The sequence below is a fragment of the Neofelis nebulosa genome, chromosome 17 (genome assembly GCF_028018385.1).
Source record: "Neofelis nebulosa isolate mNeoNeb1 chromosome 17, mNeoNeb1.pri, whole genome shotgun sequence".
Classification (NCBI taxonomy): Eukaryota; Metazoa; Chordata; class Mammalia; order Carnivora; family Felidae; genus Neofelis; species Neofelis nebulosa.
Window position 1 is genome coordinate 26,994,986 of NC_080798.1, and position 23,034 is coordinate 27,018,019.

General features: G+C 39.0%; 1 long non-coding RNA gene across 1 annotated transcript; it reads left to right on the top strand.

The window, feature by feature from the left end:
• The first annotated feature begins 225 nt into the window (after window positions 1-225).
• On the top strand, window positions 226-16,821 carry LOC131499259 (uncharacterized). Its single transcript, XR_009255777.1, has 2 exons — window positions 226-432; window positions 16,692-16,821. It is a non-coding gene; the product is annotated as an uncharacterized LOC131499259 (long non-coding RNA).
• The last annotated feature ends 6,213 nt before the right edge of the window (window positions 16,822-23,034 follow it).

The following is a 23,034-nucleotide window of genomic DNA, read 5'->3' on the forward strand; positions in this document are numbered from 1 at the left end:
TGAGTCCAAGGTCAGCCTTGCAGGGCACAGGCAGGGTCTTGGCAACTCACAACCTCCCCACTGCCTCAGCCTTGGGGGGGGGGGTCCTGCCCCTGAAACAGGGCATGGGCTCTGAGAAGCAGAGGGCAGCCTGCTCCTCCCAGGCCTTGTTGCCAGGCGCCAGGGTGTGAGGTGTCAGATCCGGGGCACTCCTGGCATTCTAATCCACCAAGGGTTCCAGCAGGCGCCAAGTCTCTGGTATCAGGGGAAATGACCTCAGAGCTTTGGACGTGGCTGGCAGGCCACTGCCTGGACTTAAAGGTCTCCTGGCAGGCACCTGTCACCCTGTCTTGTCCTTCCTCTGCCCCAGACCTTCCACAGGGAGCCAAGGGTCTGGGAAAGAAAACAGGCTTCTAGCATAGAGTGAGGACCCATAATTTCAAAGCCCCTGTTGTGAGTATTTGGTTCCTAGAAGTCTGAAAACAGCTTTCCTCTTGGGTCAGTGGAGGAAAAGGAGAGCTGCTGGGTGGGCGTGGGTAGCTTGGGTTGGAGAGGCCTGAACAAGATGCTGTTTCACCTCATGGTGGATGAGAAACCAAAATAAGAGTGCTTTTCACACTGAGCACACTTTCCAGGACCTCCACCTCCTTCCTTGGCTCGATTCCACTGAGGCTGGTGCTGGGAACCGAGCCCCTGGTGCCCAGAGATGTGTGAAGTCAGGCTGTGGAGAAAGCTGCAGCGTGCACATGCCTAGCCTGGCAGGAGTGATGGGCTGTTCCAGGTGTCCCTAGATTGGCTGTGAAGAGCCTAGCATGGTGGGTCCCTGGTCAGGACCCCTGGCCAAGCCGGCAGGTGAAGGGCAACCCAGGAGCCCTTTCCTTCCCTGTGGCCATGTGTGGGTATGCTACTGAGGAAGCTGGTAGGATCCTCCAAATGCCTGCCTGGCTAGGCCTTCTTTGATGCCCCAGTGTCTTCCCAAATAATGTACTTTGTATCAGAGGCAGAGAGAGAGAGAGAGAGAGAGAGGGAAAGAGATCACTCACCAGGAAGGGCAGAGCAGACATACCTCTCTCCTTTGAAGATAATCCTTCCAATGACTACTTCAAACTCAGCAGAGCTCAGGTCTCAGAGAACCCTGAGGAGAAACAGCACAGTGGAATCAGTAGAATGCAGTGGGAGTCAAGCCACCTCTGGACAAGCTGACCCTCCCACTTACTACCTTTGGGGATTTGGGCCAAGTCACCTACCTTTAGTTTCCTTCTCTGTAAGATGGGGATACAGTTGTGTCTGTCTTAAGGAGAGAGAAAGAGTGTGTATGTGTGTGTGTGTGTGTGTGTGTGTGTGAAAGAGAGAGAGAGAGAGAGAGAGAGAGAGAGAGAGTTTTCATGAGATAATGTCCCTTAAGTGACTAACGCACAGTCTATCCTCATATATGGCAGCAGTTACCTAGCCAGATAGATCACACCCAACAGGCACTCAGGAAATGTCTGAAGAATGAATTCTTCACTTTTCCTTTTTCTTTTTGTCCTCCAAATATTTGTTCTTTACCTAAAAAGCTTGCTAGGATCAGAAAGTTCTGATGCTTGGAAAAAAGATAGGGGCCATGGCTGGGGGCAGGGAGTATGGCTGTTGTGTCCTCTTGGGGGCTTGATCTGACCAAGCTGAGTGTGAGGCCTGGGCAGTGAGTAGCTTGTCCTGGAATCCCAGGACAGCCATCCAGGGAACTGGGCTAATGGGCTTTTCAGTTCCTTGCCCTAATAACAGCAGATTCTCATTTTAAAAATAACCTTAGTTTTTATTATATAAGTGGCATGCGTTCACTAAAACAAAAGCTTATATTGAATTTATGACATACCAGGCACTGCTCTAACACATCTAAATCCATTTAATTTGAACAAAATTTCACAAGGTAGGTACTATCATTTCCCCCATTTTATGAGTAAATCCAGAAACAGAGGTAAGTTTCCTGGAGCCATGAGGCTCAGAAGTAACAGAGCTGTCTGTCTTGAGTCCCTGCTCTTAACTAGTATATAATCATGCTTTATTGTACAGATGTGTGAAAATACAGGTAAGTAAAAATAAGTTAAAGATAACCTATATTCTTAACACCCAGAGATACTTGCTGTTACTCCTAGCAGTATAATTAGGAGTTAACACACACATACACACACACACACACACACACACACACACACACGGTATTAGGTAAGACGAACTTACCAAATTCTGGCTTTATTGTTTATGGGCAGTGTGACCTTGGCTTGGAAAACAGATGAAAATACTTTTATGGACTTTGGGGTGGGGAAAACATTTCTTGGCATTGATACCAAAGACAGAAATCAAAAGAAGGGGCGCCTGGGTGGCTCGGTTGTTAAGCGTCTGACTTCAGCTCAGGTCATGATCTCATGGTTCATGAGTCTGAGCCCTGTGTCAGGCTCTGTGCTGACAGCTCAGAGCCTGGAGCCTGCTTCGGATTCTGTGTCTCCCTGTCTTTCTTCCCCTCCCATGCTTGTACTCTGTTTCTCTCTCTCTCTCTCTCTCAAAACTAAACATTAAAAAAATTAAAAAAAAAAAGAAATCAAGGGGAAACATGGACAGACTTTACCTATGACAATTAAGAATTTCTGTGTGACATGACAGAGCACAAAATAAAGTGTAAGGTCAAATATCAAACTGAGAAATAATAGTTGCTTCATATGTGATAGAAATATGGTTAATCTCTGTCAAATATGGACAACTCTTTCAAAATTTGTAAGAAGTAGGGGCGCCTGGATAGCTCGGTTGGTGGGGCATCTGCCTCTAGATTGTGGCTCAGGTCATGATCTCCCGGTTCGTGAGTTCGAGCCCTGCATTGGGCTCTGTGCTGGCAGTGTGGAGCCTGCTTGGGATTCTCTCTTTCTCCATCTCTGTCTGCTCCTCCCCAGCTCACTTTCTCTCTCTCTTAAAGTAAAACAAACAAGCAAACAAAACAAAACAAAACAAACAAAAGCCCCCAAAATTAAAAATTCCTAAGAAGTAGACCTCACTAAAAATGGGAGATTCCACAACAGAACCGTAAGTGACCACTAAATCTATGTTCAATCTTGCTGATAGTAACAGAAATGGTGATTAAACTGACAAGATGTTATTTTCATGCATCAGATTTGGCAAAGATTAAAAAGACTGACAGTAGACAGTGTTGGCCAGGGTGGTGGGGTAAATGCTGACAGCCTTTCTACAGACGAGCTGGTGACATGTATCCAAACTCTTAGGCACCTGTGCACTCTTTGACTTAATATTGTAACTTCAAATAATTTCTTCTAATGAAAAAGGAGTAGTCAGATGGAAAGGATGTATGTGCTAGAATATTCACTGGGAGATTTTTTACAAACGCCAAGAGTTGAAAATAACTTAAATACCCTTTAAAGGTGATTTGTTATAAGAAACTCTGTAAAGCTATAGAAGAGATTATTATACAACTGCTCAAGGGGATAAGGTGGATTTATATAAAGGAAAAAACTATGGTAAATTTGGAAAACTAATTGCAGTACGTGGTCTTATTTTTGACAGCAGGTTCTCCCAACTGAGCCCTAACTTGGATTTTGATTTTGACTCTTTACACAACTGGTTTTCTGGTATTTGCAAAATTCGAAATGTTTGACAGACTATTTTGTAAATACTGGGAAGTTTTCCTTTGGAGCCTCTACGAAAGAGCTGGGAAGTGGTAGGGGGTTTCAAGCAAGGTTAGAGTTGCAGTCTGCATAAGCAAAGGTCAGCAACAAGATGTGGGGTTTTTTCGTGCATCTGTATTTACAGACTTACTGAAGCTTGGTGTGTGTAAGCTACATCCACTTAAAAATAAGCAAATGTATTAAACATAAACATAGATAGAAAATGTGCACCTTGATGAATCTCCACAAAGTGAGCACACTCTTATAGCTGCCGTTCGGACAAATTAATGGAAGAGAACCCTGAACACCCTTGTGCCCCCTGCCAGCCATTTTCCATTCCTCACTGGACCATTGTTCTGACTTCTAATATCAGAAATGAGTTTGATCTGTGTCCGAACTTTACATCAGTGGAATTATAAAGTATATACTCTTTTATGCTCAGCTTCTTTCCCTTAACATTATGAGACCATCTGGGTGTACCCATAGTTCATTTGTATTCGTCTGGGTAGTAATCCACTGAACGAATATGCACATATTACATCCATTCTCCTATTTATGAATATTTGGATTGTTCCCATTTTTTGTCTTTTTAGAAAATGTTTATTGTTGGGGCGCCTGGGTGGCGCAGTCGGTTAAGCGTCCGACTTCAGCCAGGTCACGATCTCGCGGTCCGTGAGTTCGAGCCCCGCGTCAGGCTCTGGGCCGATGGCTCGGAGCCTGGAGCCTGTTTCCGATTCTGTGTCTCCCTCTCTCTCTGCCCCTCCCCCGTTCATGCTCCGTCTCTCTCTGTCCCAAAAATAAATAAAAAAAATGTTGAAAAAAAAAATTTAAAAAAAAATAAAAAAATAAAAAAATAAAAAAAAGAAAATGTTTATTGTTATTATTATTTAATGTATATTATTTTTGAGAGAGAGACAGAGAGACAGAGTGTGAGCGGGGGAGGGGCAGAGAGAGAAGGAGACACAGAATGGAAGCAGTCTCCAGGCTCTGAGCTATCAACACAGAGCCTGACGCAGGGCTCAAACTCATGAACTGTGAGATCAGGATCTGAGCCGAAGACAGAAGCTTTAACTGATTGAGTCACCCAGGTGCCCCCGAATGTTTATTATTTTTAAAAGAGAGAGAGGGACAGAGAGAGGGGGGGACAGAAAATCTGAAGTGAGTTCTGTGCTGACAGCAGAGCCTGATGTGGGGCTCAAACCCACAAACCATGAGATCATGACCTGAGCTGAAGTTGGATGCTCACCTGACTGAGCCACCCAGGCACCCCATCCCATTTTTTGTCTTTTAAAAGCAATGCCACTATACATATTCTCATACATGACCTTGGGTGCCTATGTGCACATTTCATTGTATATATACCTAGCTAGTTATAGGATGTCTTTATATTCACTTTTTACACATAGTACCAAAGCATTTTCCAAAGTGGTTGTACCAGTTTACACCCTCACCAACAGTGCCTGAGAGTCTCAGTTCCACCACAGAGCTGCCAAGCTGAGACATGGTATGGCATTTGGGGTATTCTGGTGGGTGTGCAGTAAATTACTGTAGTTTTGTGTTTCCCTGATGACTATTGAGAATAAACACTTTTTTTTTTTTTACAAGTTTCCTGCCCATTTGGAGATCCTCTTTTAAGGTCTAGACATTTGCTTTTTTTTTTTTTTTTTTTTTTTTCTGTTTTCTGTTGAATTCTTAATCATTTCGAACAAATTTTCAGTTCTTTGTGTATTTCGGATACTAGACCTGTGTCAATTATATGTATTGCAAAAATCTTTTCTTATTCCATAACTTTCTTAATGGTGTTGTTTGATAAACAGAAGTTATGAAATTTAATATAGTCCAATTTGTCTGTTATTATTTTGTGGTTAGTGTCCTGTTTAAGAAATTTTGCCTGGGAGCAGCTGGGTGGGTTGGTCAGTTAAGTGTCCAACTCTTTTTTTTTTTTTTTTCATAATTTAAATCCAATTTAGCTAACATACAGTGTCGTCTTGGTTTCAGGAGTAGAACCCAGTGATTCATCTCTTACATATGACACCAAATGCTCATCCCGAAAAGAGCCCTTCCTAATGTCCATCACCCATTTAGCCTGTTTCCTCCCTCACTCCCCTCTCCAGCAACCCTCAATTTGTTCTCTGTATTTAAGAGTCTTTTATGGTTTGCCTCCCTCTCTGTTTTTATCTTATTTTTCCTTCCCTTCCCCTATGTTCATGTGTTCAGTTTCTCTAATTCCACATATGAGTGAAATCATATGATATTTGTCTTTCTCTAACTGACTTTTTTCGCTTAGCATAATACACTCTAGTTCCATCCACATTGTTGCAAATGGCAAGATTTAATTCTTTTTCATCACTGAGTAATATTCAATTGTGTATATATACACATCTTTATTCATTCATCAGTCAATGGACATTTGGGCTCTTCCCATAATTTGCCTATTGTTGATAGTGCTGCTATAAACAGCACTCCTGTATCCTTTGGATAAGTACCTAGTAGTGCAATTGCTGGGTCATAGGGTAGTTCTACTTTTAATTTTTTGAGGAAACTTCATACTATTTTCCAGAGTGGCTGCACCAGTTTGCATTCCCACCAACAGTGCAAAAGGGTTCCCTTTTCTCCATATCCTCACCAACATCTGTTGTTGCCTGACTTGTTCATGTTAGCCATTCTGACAGGTGTGAGGTGGTATCTCAGTGTGGTTTTGATTTATATTTCTCTGATGATGAGTGATGTTGAGCATCTTTTCATGTGTCTGTTAGCCATCTGGATGTCTTCTGTGGAAAAGTGTCTATTCATGTCTTCTGCCCATTTCTTCACTGGATTATTTGTTTTCTGGGTGTTGAGTTTGGTAAGTTCTTTATAGATTTTGGATACTAACCCTTCATCTGATATGTCATTTGAAATTCCTTCTCCCATTCTGTTAGTTGCCTTTGATTTTAGCTCAGCTCATGATCCCACAGATTGTGAGATCAAGCCCCATGTGGGGCTCTGTGCTGACAGCATGGAGTCTGCTTGAGATTCTCTCTCTCCCTCTCTCTCTGCCCCCCCCCATCTCAAAACAAACAAACAAACAAATATTATAAAAAAAGAAATTTTGCCTGATATAAGGACATGGATATATTTTCTTATTCCAATTTCTAGAAGCTGTATTGTTTCATCTTTCAGATTTAGATCTACAATCTATGTGGATTTTATTTTTATGCATGGTATTAAGTTAGGAGCCAAGATGCATTTTTTTTTTCCTGAATGGATATTCAGTTGACCCAGCTCCATTTATTGAAAAGGCTCCTCTTTCCCCGACTGTACTGCAGTGTCACCTTGTTCTAATCATCTATAAATGTGTGGCCTGTTTCTGGACATTCCTTTCACATCTTGTATCAGTACAATACTATCTTCTTATATATAGTCTGAGTCTTCCAGCTGCATTCTTATGGTCTTAGCTATTTCTGGCCTTTTGTATTTTCTATAAATTCTAGAATTGGTTTGCCAATTTCACCCTCTGACCCTAAAATACAAAACAAAGAACCAACCCAAAAACCAAAAACTGCTGGTGTTTAAAAAAAATTTTATTTAACGTTTATTTATTATTGAGAGACAGAGAGAGATTGAGCATGGGAAGGGCATAGAGAGGAGGAGACGTGGAATCTGAAGCAGGCTCCAGACTCTGAGATATCAATACAGAGCCCAGTGTGGGGCTTGAACTCACAAACATGAGATCATGACCTGTGCTGAAGTCAGATGCTTAACCGACTGAGCCACCCAGGCGCCCCAAAAACTGCTGGGATTTTTAATTGTGATTGCACTAAATCTATAGATCAAGTTAGGGAGAACTGATCTCTTAAAAATAATGAGTATTTCAATTCATGAACCTAAGATATCCTTTCATTTTTGTAAACCTTCTTTAATATTCCTTAATAAAGTTTTGTAATTTTTTGTGTAAAGGTTCTGCACAGTTTTGTTATCTTTATTCCTTTACTTTTACATCCTTGATGGTATTTGACTTTTTCTTCAATTTCTAATTAGAAATGCAATGGATTTGGGGCGCCTGGGTGGCTCAGTCGGTTAAGCGGCCAACTTTGGCTCAGGTCATGATCTCGCGGTCCGTGAGTTCAAGCCCCGCGTCGGGCTCTGTGCTGACAGCTCAGAGCCTGGAGCCTGTTTCAGATTCTGTGTCTCCCTCTCTCTGACCCTCCCCCATTCATGCTCTCTCTCTCTCTGTCTCAAAAATAAACATTAAAAAAAATTAATAAAAAAAAAGAAACGCAATGGATTTAAAAATTTTTTGACCTTGTATCTAAATTCACTCATAGATTGTAATAGTTTATCTGTAAATTAGTTTAGATCTTCTAGGTATATAATAATGCTGTCTATGCATTATGACAATTTTTACTTCTCCCTTACTGATCCTTTACATTTTATTTCTCCCTTCCTTCTCGCCACCAGCTCCTTGACCCCTTCTTTTTCTTCTTCTTCCCCTTCCTTTTCTTATTTATAACTATTGTACTGGCTAAGACCTCTACTACAGTGTTAAATAGAAGTGGTGATAATGGGCATCTTTCTTCTCAATGGAACATTTTTAACATTTCACCATTAAGTATGATGTTTGCCATAGAATTTTAAAATTTGAGATGAAATTCACATAACATAAAATTAACTACTTTCAACAGAACAATTTAGTGGCATTTAGTAACTCACAATGTTTTGCAAACACCTCTTCTATCTACTTCTAAAACATTTCCAAGACTACAAAATAAAGTCTTGTCCCCATTAAGCAATTACTCCCAATTCCCCCCAAACCCTTGTTTCTGGCAATTATCAATCTACTTTCTGTTTCTATGGATTTACCTGTTTTTTTTTAAGTTTATTTATTTTGAAAGAGATAATGCATGAGCAGGGGAGGGGCACAGAGAGAGGGAGAAAGAGAATCCCAAGCAGGCTCCGCACTGTCAGTGCAGAGCCCGAAGTGGGGTTCAAACTCACAAACTGTGAGATCATGACCTGACTTTAGATCAGGAGCCAGAAGTTTAACCAACTGAGCCACCAGGCGCCCCTGGATTTACCTGTTCTAAATATTTCATATACTAAATAAAATCATACAATGTTATCTTTTGTTTTTGACTTCTTTCTCTTAGTGTGACATTTTCAAGATATAGCTATGTAGTATGTCTTGGTCCTTCATTTCTTTTTATGTGAAATAATGTTCCATTGGGTACATATACCACAATGTCGATGGACAGTCATCTGTTGATGGACATTTGAGTTGTCTTCAATTTTTTGGCTATTATGAACAGCACTGCTATGGACATTCATTCAAAGGATTTGTTTGAAAAAAAAAAAAAAACAAAGGATTTGTTTGAGTCCCTGTTTTCAATTCCTTTTGGTATATACATAGGAGTGGAATTACTGGGCCACATACTAATTCTGTGTTTAACCACCAAACTGGTGTGTATGTGTTTGGGGAATCACCAATCTACTTTCCACTGTGGTTGAAACATTTTACATCCCACCAGCAAATATATGAGGGTTCCAATTTCTCCATGTCTTTATCAACACTTATTTCCCACGTTTTTGATTATAACCGTCCTCTTGGGTGTAAGTGTGCTATAGATTTAAAACACATATATTCTTTGTCAGATTAGGAAAGTTACCTTCTGGCATAACATCATTTTGTAATACTCTTTGGAAGTGTTAAGGTCAGGAAAAATAACAATCAAGGAATTTTCTCAAATTGGAATAAACTCAGAGGACATGACAAGTAAAGAAAAAGCAGGATCTTGGATTGGATCCTGAATCAGAAAAGGACATTAATGGGAAAACTAGCAAAATGTTAATAAGGTCTATAAATTAATTAATCATATTGTATTAATTAATTTCCTGATTTGCACTATGGTTATGTAAGGTTACCATAACATACAGGTAGTTAACTTAAGAGTATATGGGAACTCTGCACTATTTTTGCAACTTTTCTTGAAGTCTAAAATTATTTTTAAGATGTAAAAAAATAAAGTTTGCTGTTTATTGTGAATGGGATTGAATTTTGCAAATGCTTTCTCTGTATCTATTGATGTTTTATGCACTTTTCTTCTTAATTTTACTGATATACTGAGTTACAGTGATTTTATTGATTTTATTTAAGATTTTTTTTAATGTTTATTTTTGGGAGAGAGAGAGAAAAAGAGAGAGAGTGCACATGGTGGAGAGGCAGAGAATGAGGGAGACAGAGAATCTGAAGCAGTCTCTGTGCTGCCATCACAAAGCCTGACTTGGGACTCAAACCCACCAACCATGAGACCATGACATGAGCCGAAGTTGGACATTCAACTGACTGAGCCACCCAAGTGCCATGACAATGACTGATTTTTAGCTGTTAGCCCTACCTTTTGTTCCTGGTATAAACCCAACTTTGCTTTGGTATGTTACCCTTTTCATATGTTACTGAATTTGATTTGCTATTTTTTTTTTTAGGGTTTTTTTTTTTTCCATCTATGTTTCTGAGAAAGTTCTGTGGGTAATTAATTTTCCTTTGCTGTAATGTCCTTGTCAGATTTTGGGATTAAGTTTACATAATCTCATAATACAAGATGGAAAATGTGTCTCCAACTATTTTCTGAAAGAGTTTATGATTGGTGTTGTTTCTTCTTTAAATGCTTGGTATATTCACCAAGGAAGCCACCTGGGCTTAACAATTTTTATTGTAGGAAGGTTTTTAACTACAGATTTGATTTCTTCAATATAGTTAAGATACTTTATATATATGTTTGTTTACCTCATGTCAATTTTTGTAAATTGTGTTTTTCTAGAAATTTGTCTAAAATAGACAAATAATACAATAGACAATAGACAAATAGACAATAAATAAAATATTTAAATTTTCAAATTCATTGCCATATTGTTTATAATGTTCTTCTACTATCTTTCTAATAGGTGAGAGCTATAATAATGCTCCAGTTTGTTCCTGGTATCAGTATTTTGTGTCTTTCCTATTTTTATTCTAAATCAGCTTTGCTAGGGGACTTGTAAATGTAATTTAAAAATGTTTTCTTATGTAAACTCTACCCCCGGTGTGGGGCTTGAACTCACAACCCCGGGATCAAGAGCCACATGCTCTAATGACTCAGATGCCAGGCATCCCAAATGTAAAATATTTGATGTTCTTTATTGCAGATTTGTTTTCAACTTTATTAATCTCTGTTGTTACTTTTATCATTACTTCCCTCCACTTTCCTTGCATCTAGTTTGCTATTTTCTAACTACTTGCTCTGGAATACTTAGATAGTTGATACATACATTTGGGGCTACACTGTTTTCTCTAACCATGGCCTAAACAGCAGCCCAGAAGTATTAATATGTTGTTTTTATAATTTCCTTCAAAATATTTTCCAGAGGTGCCTGGGTGGCTCAGTTGGTTAAGTGTCTGACTCTTGATTTCAGCTCAGGTCATCATCTCATGGTTCGGTTCGTGAGTTCAAGCCCGGCATGGGGCTGTGCACTGACAGTGCGGAGGCTACTTGGGATTCTCTCTCTCTCTCTCTCTGTTCCTTCCATTTGTGCTCTCTTTCTCTCTCTCTCAATAAATAAACCTAAAAAATATTTTCTAATTTCTCTTGTAATTTCTTTTCTGATCCATGGGTTATTGATAAGTATGCTGCTTAAATTGTAAACTCTTAGGGACCTTTCTTGTTTTCCTTCTGTAATTAACATCTAGCTTATTTTCAGTGTAGTCAGAGATACACACCCCATGTGATTTTAATTCTCTGAAATTTATTGAGACTTGATTTATGGCCAAACATACTTTCACTTAAAATTTTTTTCCATGTATACTTGAAAAGAATGTATATTATGCAGTTGTTGAGTGTAATGTTCCGTATGTGTTCATTGAGTGAGATGCATTAATCATGTTGTTTGAGTTGTTATATCTATTGATTTTTAGTCTGTTTATTAGTTAGGAGAAAATTGTGTTAAAATCTCCTGGTATGATGTGAATTTATTTCTCCTTTTAATTCTATGGCTTTTACTTTGTATTATTAGAGGAGATGTTGTTAGGTGCTTTTGGATTTAGAGTTTTTATAGTGCTAGTGGATAGACTCTTTTATTACCATGAAACATCTCTCTTTATTTCTGATAATGCTCCTGGCTTATAGTCTACTTTGTCTGATATGAGAATAGCCTCTCCAGTTTCCTTTCGGTTAATGTTTCTTTTTGGTTAATGTTAATGTTTGTATTTTTTCTCATTCTCTTATATCTAACTTTTCTGTATCTTTACATAAAATAATCTCTTATAAACAACATACAGTTTTAAAAATCCCAACGAACAATTTTTATCTTTTAATTATTTTTTTAGCCTATTTGCACTATATTAAGTGTAATATATTGAAATTTTAACTCTACCATTCAATCTGCAACTGACTGGTTTAATGTTCATTCTTCTTTTTCTTCTCTTCTGAATTGTTTGTTTTTTTTTCCAACAATTTTCCATTTCTATTACTTTGTTAGTTATATTTTCTTTTATTCGTTAAAGAGTTACCCTAGAGACTACAATATGCATCCTTGACTATTAGAATCTAACATAAATTAGTACTTTTATATTTCTTGATGGTGGAAGGTCCTTAGAAGATTTTAACTCCATTTACCTTGCCCCTCTCTTTATGCTATTTTATGTATTTTCTCCTGTATTTTATGTATTTGTGAGCTCTGTTGTCACATATATTCATGCTTACAATTGTTAGATCTTCCTGATGGATTGATTCTTTCATCATTACAAGATGCCTTTCTTAGTCTATGGTAAAAATTTTGGTCTTAATGTTTATTTTGTCTGATATTAGTATAGCCACTTTAGCAGTCTTTGGTTAATATTTATTTTTTTTTTAAATATTTTTTTTTCAACGTTTTTTATTTATTTTTGGGACAGAGAGAGACAGAGCATGAACGGGGGAGGGTCAGAGAGAGAGGGAGACACAGAATCGGAAACAGGCTCCAGGCTCCGAGCCATCAGCCCAGAGCCTGACGCGGGGCTCGAACTCATGGACCGCGAGATCGTGACCTGGCTGAAGTCGGACGCTTAACCGACTGCGCCACCCAGGCGCCCCAATCTTTGGTTAATATTTAAATGGTATATCTTTTTCCATTCTTTTATTTTTTAACCTATTGCATCTTTGAGTCTAAAATGTGTCTCTTGTATACAGCACAGTGTTGGATCATTGAAAAATCCATTTTTCCAATCTGTTCCTTTTGGTTAAAGTGTCTAACCTGCTTATATTTTATGTAACTATTAATAAGGTAGGATTTATGCCCACCATTTTGCTATTTGTTTTCTACATATCTTAGATATTTTTTGTTCTGCTACTTTGGGATTACTGTTTCCTTTTACATTAAATTGATATTTTATAGTATACTAGCTTAATTCTCTTCCCCTTCCTCTTCCTTCTCTTCCTCCTTTTCCTCCCCTTCTTCTTCCTTTTCTTTGTCTTCATCTTCTTCCCCTTCCCCTTCTTCTTCTTCTTCTTCTTCTTCTTCTTCTTCCTCTTCCTCTTCTTCCTCTCCTCCTCCTCCTCCTTTTTCTCCATCACCTTCTCATCCTTCTACTTCTCCCTCTCCCCCACCCCTTCTTCTTCTTCTTCTGGTTCCCTGAGGATTGCAATTAACATCTTAATTTAAAGCAATCTAGTTTAGGGGTACCTGGGTGGTTCAATCAGTTGAACGTTGGACCCTTGACTTTGGCTTAGATTGGGTCATGATCTTAGTCTGTGAGTTCAAGCACTGTGTCAGGCTTTGCACTGACAGTGCAGGGTCTGTTTGGGATTCTCTCTCTCCCTCCCTCTCTGCACCCTTACCCCCCCCCCCCCCCACTGGCTGTCTCTCTCTCTCTCAAAATAAATAAACTTAAAAAATAAAATAATCTAGTTTGTATTAATATCAACTTCATTTCAATTTTGTATAAAAACTTAGCTCCAATATAGCCTCATCCCTTTGCTCTGGCTTTGTGCTTTTATTATCGTACAAATTACATCTCTGTACATTATAAGCCCATTAACAGAGTTTTATAATTATTGTTTTATATTGTCGCCTTTTTAAAAACAGAACGGAGCAGAAAAGAATTACAAACAAAAATGCATTTATACTGTCTTGTATTTATTTACGTACTTTCACGGATACTCTTTCTTTTTAAAAACAATTTTTTAAGTTTATTTTTGAGAGAAAGAAAGAGAGAGAGAGAGCATGAAAAAGGGAGGAGCAGAGAGATATGGAGACACAGAATCAGAAGCAGGCTCCAGGCTCTGAGCTGTCAGCACAGAGCTGACACAGGGCTGGAACTCACAAACTGCAAGATCATGACCTGAGCCGAAGTTGGACGCTTAACCAACTGAGCCACCCGAGTGCCCCTTTAAAAATTTTTTAAAAACGTTTATTTTTGAGAGAGAGAGAGAGAGAGAGAGAGAGTGAGCGGGAAGAAGGGGCAGAGAGAGAGAGGCAGAGAGAAAAGGAGACACAGAATCTGAAGCAGGCTCCAGGCTCTGAGCCGTCAACACAGAGCCTGATGTGGGGCTTAACCCATGAACCCCGAGATCATGACATGAGCCAAAGTCAACATGAGCCGAAGTTGGACGCTTAACCAACTGAGCCACCCAGCTCCTCTCAATGGTACTCTTTCTTTGGGTGTGTCCAAGTTATTGTCTAATGTTCTTTCATTTCAGCTTGAAACATTCTTATTAGTATTTCTTAAAGATCAGGTCTCCTAGAGATTAATTTTCTGTGAATGTCTAAATTTTTGAAGCATACTTTTGCTGGATATAGAATTCTTGGTTGATAATCTCCCTCAACCCCCAGCATATTGAATATATCATTACACTGTATTCTAGTCTTTGTGGTTTCTTCTTTTTTTAAATATTTTTTTAATGTTTATTTTTGAAGAAGTGAGAGACAGAGCATGAGCCTGGGAGGGACAGAGAGAGAGGGAAACACAGAATCCGAAATGGGCTCCAGGCTCTGAGCTGTCAGCACAGAACCTGACGCGGGCCTCAAACTCACTCATGACCTGAGCTGAAGTCGGACACTTAATGGACTGAGACATCCAGATATCCCTAGCCTTCGTGGTTTCTGATGAGAAGTCAGCTGTTAATCTTAATGTAGCTCTCATTAACATTTCTTTCATTCCCATCTGCTAGAAATGCATTCTCAGTTTTTGTTTGACTGGAAATATTTTTATTTTACCTTCATTTTGGAAGGATATATTCATTGAGAATAGAAGACTAGGTTGGGAATTATTTTGTTTGAGCTCCGTAAAGATTCTGTTGAATTGTCCTCCAGGCTTCCATAATTTCTGTTGAAAAACTGCCAATCTTATCATTGTGCTTTTGAAAGTAGGTGTCTTTTTCCCTCTGGTTGCTTTTCAAGAGTGTTCTTTGTCTTTGAGTTTCAGCAGTTTTAGTATGGTATAACCAGATGTGTTTTTCTTTATATTTATTCTTCTTGACACTCAAAAAGCTTTTTGAATCTAAGATATCAAAGACGTGATATTTAAAAAGAATTTTTTTTATATTTATTTATTTTTGATAGAGACAGAGCACAAGTTGGGGAGGGGCAGAGAGAGAAGGAGAACAGAATCCAAAGCAGGTTCCAGGCTCTGAGCTGTCATCACAGAGCCCGACATAGGGCTCGAACTCACAAACCGCAAGATCATGACCTGAGCCGCAGTCAGACGCTTAACTGACTGAGCCACCCAGGCGCCCCAAGATTTGATATCTTTTACCAGTCAGCCATATTCTCTTCAAATAGAACTGCTTTTCCATTCTCTCTTTTTCTCTCATTCTGAAATTCCAATTCTGTATATGTTTAGCCTTTTCACCATATCCCACATCACTTAGATCTTTTTACTGAATGCCAGTCTTTGTGTATAAAAAATTGTAGAAATAATTTGAAACTCTCATGATGTTATTTCCTCCAGAGAGGATTTACTTCTGCCTCTTGAAGCAGTTTGAATAAGTGCAGATCACCTTAGTCCAGTCTGAGCCTGAGTTGGTTTGAAACTAAGTTTTAGTCTATAGAAGGATCAGACTGTTTCCATTTCACCTTCATTCCTCAGGTGTAGCTGTTCTGGGATACTAGTTGGAGTTCTGAGGTCCTTGCAACTCTCTGGTGAGCCCTGGACTTCAGCTTTGTTATTCCCAGTCATGTGGGACTGCTGAGAACCTGCTCAGTTCCCAAGACTTCAGGCTCAACACTGCTTATGAATCATCAAAGACCCAGTGGGAAGGCTTCTGAGCTTCTCAGCCCTATGGCACTTATTAGCCCTATGGCTAATGCTTCAAAGGGAAACTGGGCATAAGGCCAAGCTCACTTCAATGCACTTTTCTCAGAGATTTTGGCTTTTTAAGTCCCAGCTATCTTCAAATAACAAAGATGTTTAAATAAATTTTGGGGGGAATGATTTTTTAATTACAGAAAGTTGCAAAATAGTATAGCCTTTATCCAGTTTCCCCTGATGTTAATGTCTTACCTAACCTTTTTAGGTCTGTCAAAAATAATACATTAACATCAATACAATGCTATTAAGTAATCAACATACTTTATTCAGATTTCACCAGGTTTTTCATGATGTCCTTTTTCTGTTCCTATAATCCAGGTACCACCTTTAGTTGCCAGGTCTATAACATGGTCTGTAACAATTTTATCAATCTTTATTATTTGTTCTTCATGACCTTGATACTTTTGAGGAGTACTGGTCAGAGATTTTGTAGCCTGTCTTTCAATTTGGGTTTGTCTGATGTTTTCTCATAGATTAGATTGGATTATTGATTTGGGGAAAGAATGCCATAGATAAAAAGTACCCTTCTCATTACATAATACATACATATCAAGGGGTACATATTATGGACTGGAGGCTTGTGTTGGACAAAATTTGAAGCCCTACCCCCAATGTGATGGTATATGGAGGTAAGGCCTTTGGGAGGTAATTAGGTTTAGATGAGATCATGTGAGTGGGGCCCTCAAAATGGGATTAATGCCTATTTAAGATTAGATAACAGAAATCTTGCTTCTTCTCCCTCTCTTTGCCATGTGAACACACAGTGAGAAGAGAAGGTGGTTATCGGGAAGAACCAGGAAGACAGCTCTCACCAGAAACTGAATTTCTCATCCCTTTGATCTCATACTTCCAGCCTCCAGAACTGTGAGAAATAAATGTCTATTGCTTAATTCACACAGTGTGGTGCATTCCGATTGGATAGGGGCTGGAGGTGAAAGAATTCACCTGAGGCAGAACAAAGGAGATAGAAGTTTATTGAATACACTGCAAGGAAGCAGAGAACAAGATAGCAAAGGAGAGACTGTCTGGATGAAGCAGTGGTGAGAGGCTATAGTTGTAGGGCGGAGTGAGGAAGTCTGGGATTGTATGGAATTTCCCCTTTTTTGGTAACTCGTTGTAAGTAGCCCATTGGTCAGTTGGGGCCTACTGCCAATTTGAGGTGGGTCGCTTAATGAGCCTGCTTGTACTTGGCTGGGTGGTTGCTGTGGGCCAAGTTCCCATTGCTGAAGCCATTGCCTCAAAGCAGCCTATAAATCCCCCACCTGGCAAGCCAACAATAACAAATCCTTGGCATTTGGGTGGAGGTCTCATCTTCAGTAGCTTCTTCCTGATGAATGAGGGGTGTGGAGATGTTCTTACCTGTGGGTCAACATTAGTCAGTGGGAATTTATATGTAGAAACTGTGAAAGGCAGAGCACTGAATCCAAGGTAGACAACAAATATGAATTTCCCTGAATAGAAAGGATCATCTGTTGGCTTGAAGTTAATAGCAGTGAAGGAATCGCGGCATCAGGCAGAGAGACATCAGATAAAACAACAAAATAAAATTATTATTATTATGAGAAAGAGAAACCTGAATAAAAGAGCTTTTTTTAAAAAATGTATTTTTTTAAATTTATTTTTGAGAGATCACACACAGGGGAAGAGCAGAGAGAGAGGGACAGAGGATCTGAAGCAGGCTCTGCACTGACAGCAACAATCCCAATGTGGGGCTCAAACTCACAAGCCATGAGATCATGACCTAAGCCAAAGTTGAATACTCACTCGACTGAGCCACCCAGACACCAATAAAAGATATTTTTTTAAAATTTCATTTTTTTTTTAAGTTTATTTATTTGGAGAGAGAGGTAGAACAAGAGCATGGGAGGGGCAGAGAGAGAGAGAAAGAGAGAGAGAGAGAGAGAGAGAGAGAGAGAGAGAGAATCCCAAGCAGGCTCAGTGCTGTCAGCACACAGCCTGACATAGGGCTCAATCCCATGAACCATGAGATCATGACCTGAGCTGAAGTCAAGAGCTGGACCCTTAGCAGACTAAGCCACCCAGGAGTCCCAAAAGATCTTTGATAGTTGTCCAAAATTCTCCTCCAGTCCAGGAGTTTAACCAATCATTAAAGGAGAGGAAAGGATCCTTTAAAGTGTCAATTTGAGTATTCATTTCTTCTGGTAACCCTGTCACATTTTTGTGGTAATCTGGAATATATACATAACATTCTGTTTTAATAAAGTGTAAGTTTCTCCTTGAGCTGCAGTCAGGATATCAAAGGCTGGTTTTGGAGGGCCACCTTTTGAATTTGTGGATGACTACGTGTTGGGCTTAAAGGTGTCTGCTGTATGCTTGACTAAAGCCTCTACTTGCAATTTTACATCAATAGATGTGGCTTTTAGGACAAATACAGCTAAGGGATAAAGCCATCAAGAAGCCCTCTTTGATGTCTAGTCTTAACAATATTCCAGTTATGAGGAACCATTGGCAAGTGGGAGATGACCTGTCCCAGGAGATAAGGATATCCCCAAGTGTATCAACTGATCCAATAAGAAAGAAAGTGGGGCCATCCAGTATTTCCATTAAGTCCCTAGTTAATCCCACAGAATGGGGTATGCTCCAGCTTTTAAGGATTGATTTTGTCATCCCAGCCACCCAGAATTGGTCAAGGTGATAATTGAGTTACACAATTGTTGGGGAATCCATCCCGTTTTCCAGCCGTCTAAAGAATCATATGCTTATGGGGTCCTGTTATTATCCCCACAGAGTAACAAGCATGAAGATAGTCCATACATGAGCTATTGTGGCAATTTCTCTGAAGTATACCTCAAGTTGTCTAGCTTGACAACAAGCATTCAAAGATAATCAAAACTGGAATTTAAATCCACAAATTATGAAACATAATTTTTTTCTCTAAAATCACCCTAATTTCCAATGATAGCCAAATCAAGACTAATTCATTGAAAAACAAGTCCATTTTTAACAAATTTGGCCTAATTGTTTACATAAGCTCAGCAAGAATAGTGATTGACCATATAGATTCTTTTTAAAAAAAAATTTTTTTAACGTTTATTTATTTTTGAGACAGAGAGAGAGCATGAACGGGGGATGGGCAGAGAGAGAGGGAGACACAGAATCCGAAGCAGGCTCCAGGCTCTGAGCCATCAGCCCAGAGCCTGACGCGGGGCTCGAACTCACGGACCGTGAGATCGTGACCTGAGTTGAAGTCGGGCTTAACCGACTAAGCCACCCAGGCGCCCCCCATATAGATTCTTTAAAACTTGTTTTGTTGAAACTTTTCATAAGGAATCTCTAGATTGAACTTTTAATACATTCTCGAGGCCAAAAGGCAAGCCAAATACTTGGCATCAGACTTGCCTGCAATACCTGTAGATTTGGGTGAAGGTCCCCAAAATATCTTGAGATTTCCTGCACCTTCCAGTAAGTGACATTCTTTATTCACCTGGTAAGATTCCTTGGAACTCTGTAAGCAAGGTATCAGGCTAACATTTTCAAGGTGCTTCGTTGGCTCCATTAAGTCAACCTTAGTTTCTTAAAGCTGTTTGGTCATATCTGAGTCGATGCATGTCTTTCTCAAATAGGACATTCCAGTCAAAGCCTTGGTAAAATAATCGTTTCTGGTGATGTTCTAAGAACAGATTCTCATTGAACTTATGCAAATAATTATAAGAATACTCACTGAAGGTTTCTGAATTTCAGAGGGTTCAGATAGGGAGAAAAGTTGAATGTTTAACTTTGTTCAGAAAGGAATACTTTGTCACATTTCTGTAAGTCATAGATATTTTAAGAGAAAACTTTCTCAATCTAGAAGAGCAAACATTAGAGAACCGGCAATATTTTAAATAAGAGTCACAAAAATTATAATCATCGTCCTCAATTCATTCAGTGCCAAATTACTAATTCTAGTTGTTTGGATGCAGCCTTTTCTGTTAGTCCTGGAAATTCTTACTTTAGTTTCATGATTTTAAAGATATCAAAAAACTGTATTTGCCAAAAGTCCTTTTCATGAATCTTCTTGTGGGCAAAACTCATTCTGCAAGAGCATCAGGATGATAACTATAAATGACAAAAGACTCAAAAATAGTCATGGTTAAAGATGTGATATGAGAGTTCATTATAATGTATCTGACAAGGGAATCCGGTTGTTTCTGTGGTTCATAACACTTCAATAATCAGATTATCAAGTGATGAATTTATATCAACACATATTAAAACTACATACATATACATTTTCTATATTTTTTGGAACAGTTATAACATTTACTCACACAATACAGCCTAAGGCTTATCATTATTTATTTGACAGAACTTCCCAAGTAATTTAACATATCAAGTATATAAGCCTAGGGGTGCCTGGGTGGCTCAGGCAGTTGAACATCCGACTTCGGCTCAGGTCATGATCTCATAGTTCATGAATTTAAGCCCTAGTCGGGCTCTGTGCTGACAGTCCAGAGCCTGGAGCCTGCTTCAGATTCTGTATCTCCTTGTCTCTCTGCCCTTCCTCAGCTCATTCTCTCTTTCAAAAATAAATAAGTAATATTTATATATATATATATATATATATATATATATATATATAATAGAAACTGGTTTTCTGGGAAGATAAATAAAAGAAAAAAAGAAACTTTGTTTACACTTTCTTATCAAGAGCAGACCAATAGCCCAAGAAAACTTTGTCCTTTTTAAGAGAGTAGAGCAGAATTCTATCTAATATCATTGTACTTTTAGTACCCATTCATTTCAAATGAATTTCAAATTCATTTCAAATGCATGGTCCTAACTATACACAAAATTATTTTCTAAAGCTTTCCCTTCATAAACCTTCTACAACTTTCTTTTGCATTCATATTTTGTCTTAAGCCTTTTCTCTCTAAATAAATAGTTTCATTTTAGGATAAAATTTCTTTGTACTACCTCAACAAAAATGTATTCTCATTTCTTATTCCGTTTCTTGCACATCTCTTACTTTCCTACAGAGTTGCTTTCCTTATTTCCATCAGTCTTAATTACATTTAGCAGAATTTTAACTCTTAGAAACCTTAGTCTCCAGTGAAAACTACATACTAACACCGAAATTCTTTTTCTTTCTTCCTTCTTCCTTTCTTTCTTTCTTTCTTTTTCTTTTTCTCTTTCTCTCTCTTTTTCTTTCTTTCTTTCTTTCTTTCTTTCTTTCTTTCTTTCTTTCTTTCTTTCTTTCTTTCTCTTTCTTTCTTTCTTCTTTCTTTCTTTCTTTCCTCACCAGGATTCTTTATATGGCAAATTTATGAATACATTTCATAAGTTTTAGGAACATGCATTTTCATACTACAAACTTTTAGTAAGACGCAAAGCATGTTTTCCATCAGACCCAAGTATCTTTAGTGTCTCGGCAGTAAGAAGTCAAAAGCAGATCAATTATGATGAATTATATTTAGTAATTCATGTTTCAGTATTTTATTTGGAAAAGACTTAGATAGTCAATGAATTCAACATGATTTATCATTTAACTTAGGGAAACTTCAAAGTTTCAGGTTACCAAAGATTTTTAAAGCTATCTTAACAATTACCCGTGAGAACTTAATGAGACAGACAAAATAAATCATCATTTTAAGCCTTCTTTTGCTGACAAATTGCAGCAGAAATAACACAAGTTTTTTTGTCCTTTAGTAAACCTTGGTAGAATAAACGTTTTATATTTGATGTGGATAACTCTAAAAACATGTCTATTTTAATTACCTCAACAAACTTAAATTATATATTTTTATTTTATTTTTTATTATTTTATTTTTATTTTTTTTAATGTTTATTTTTGAGAGAGAGAGAGAGCACAAGCAGGGGAGAGGCAGAGAGAGAAGGAGACACAGAATATGAAGCAGGATCCAGGCTCTGAGCTATAAGCATGGAACCCAACATGCGGCTTGAACTCACAAACGGTGAGATCATGACCTGAGCTGAAGTTGGATGCTTAACCAACTGAGCCACCCAGGCACCCCTTTATTTTATTTTTTAATGTTTATTCATTTATTTTGAAAGAGAGAGAGAGGGAGAGGGAGAAGAGCACGTGTATGCAAGCAGGGAAAGAGAAAGAATCCCAAGCAGGCTCCATACTCAGCACAGAGCCCAACTCGGGGATCGATCCTCCAACTGTGAGATCATGACCTGAGCTGAAATCAAGAGTTGGACACTCAGCTGACTGAGCTACCCTGGTGCCCCAACAGACTTAAATTATCTTTAACATTGAATATGTTGCATCTGTGTCCACTAAGAGTCAATCAGTTTGTTCCCCACCTGTGGGAAAATCTAAAGTGGGCAGTTTAAGCCCAAGGGAGCCCCTGAGCCTTCAGGGGGAGGGGAAAGTTAATAAGGTGGATAAAAGGGGAATTATCTAGAGTGTGGTGTCAGATGGGCTGTGAAACTGAGCAAAACACATTCTACAACTTTTGTGGAGGCTGGGATTTTGGAGACAATGCCATGAAGGCTTGCATACGTGGGATCTCTGACCATTTGGAGGAGTCCTGGCAAAAGAGGTCAAGCTGGAAAATAGTATTATAAGAAAGGATTCTGGGGAGGGGCCATACCTATTGATCTGGGAGTTTGTACTGAGGCCAGGAAACACTACATAAAAAGAGGCATTTTTCCTCAGGACTTGGGAGTCAAATTTGTTCCAGTTTTTTTTTTTTTTTAATTTTTTTTCAACGTTTTTTATTTATTTTTGGGACAGAGAGAGACAGAGCATGAACGGGGGAGGGGCAGAGAGAGGGAGACACAGAATCTGAAGCAGGCTCCAGGCTCCGAGCCATCGGCCCAGAGCCTGACGCGGGGCTCGAACTCACGGACCGCGAGATCGTGACCTGGCTGAAGTCAGACGCTTAACCGACTGCGCCACCCAGGCGCCCCTGTTCCAGTTTTTTAAGAATACAGCCCAATGGTGAGTCAAAGGAATAGAGGAGGTTTGTCCCATAGTGGGGAAGACCAACTGCCAGTTCCCAAAGGGGCGTCCAACCAAGGGGAATGGAGCTTTGACTAGTGGTCACAATTTCAGTCAGGTTGTCCGACAGATCTCAAAAAGGCCAGACCTTATGTGGGGTGACTGACTCTACTGGGGTGTCCCACCAAAGAGAAGAG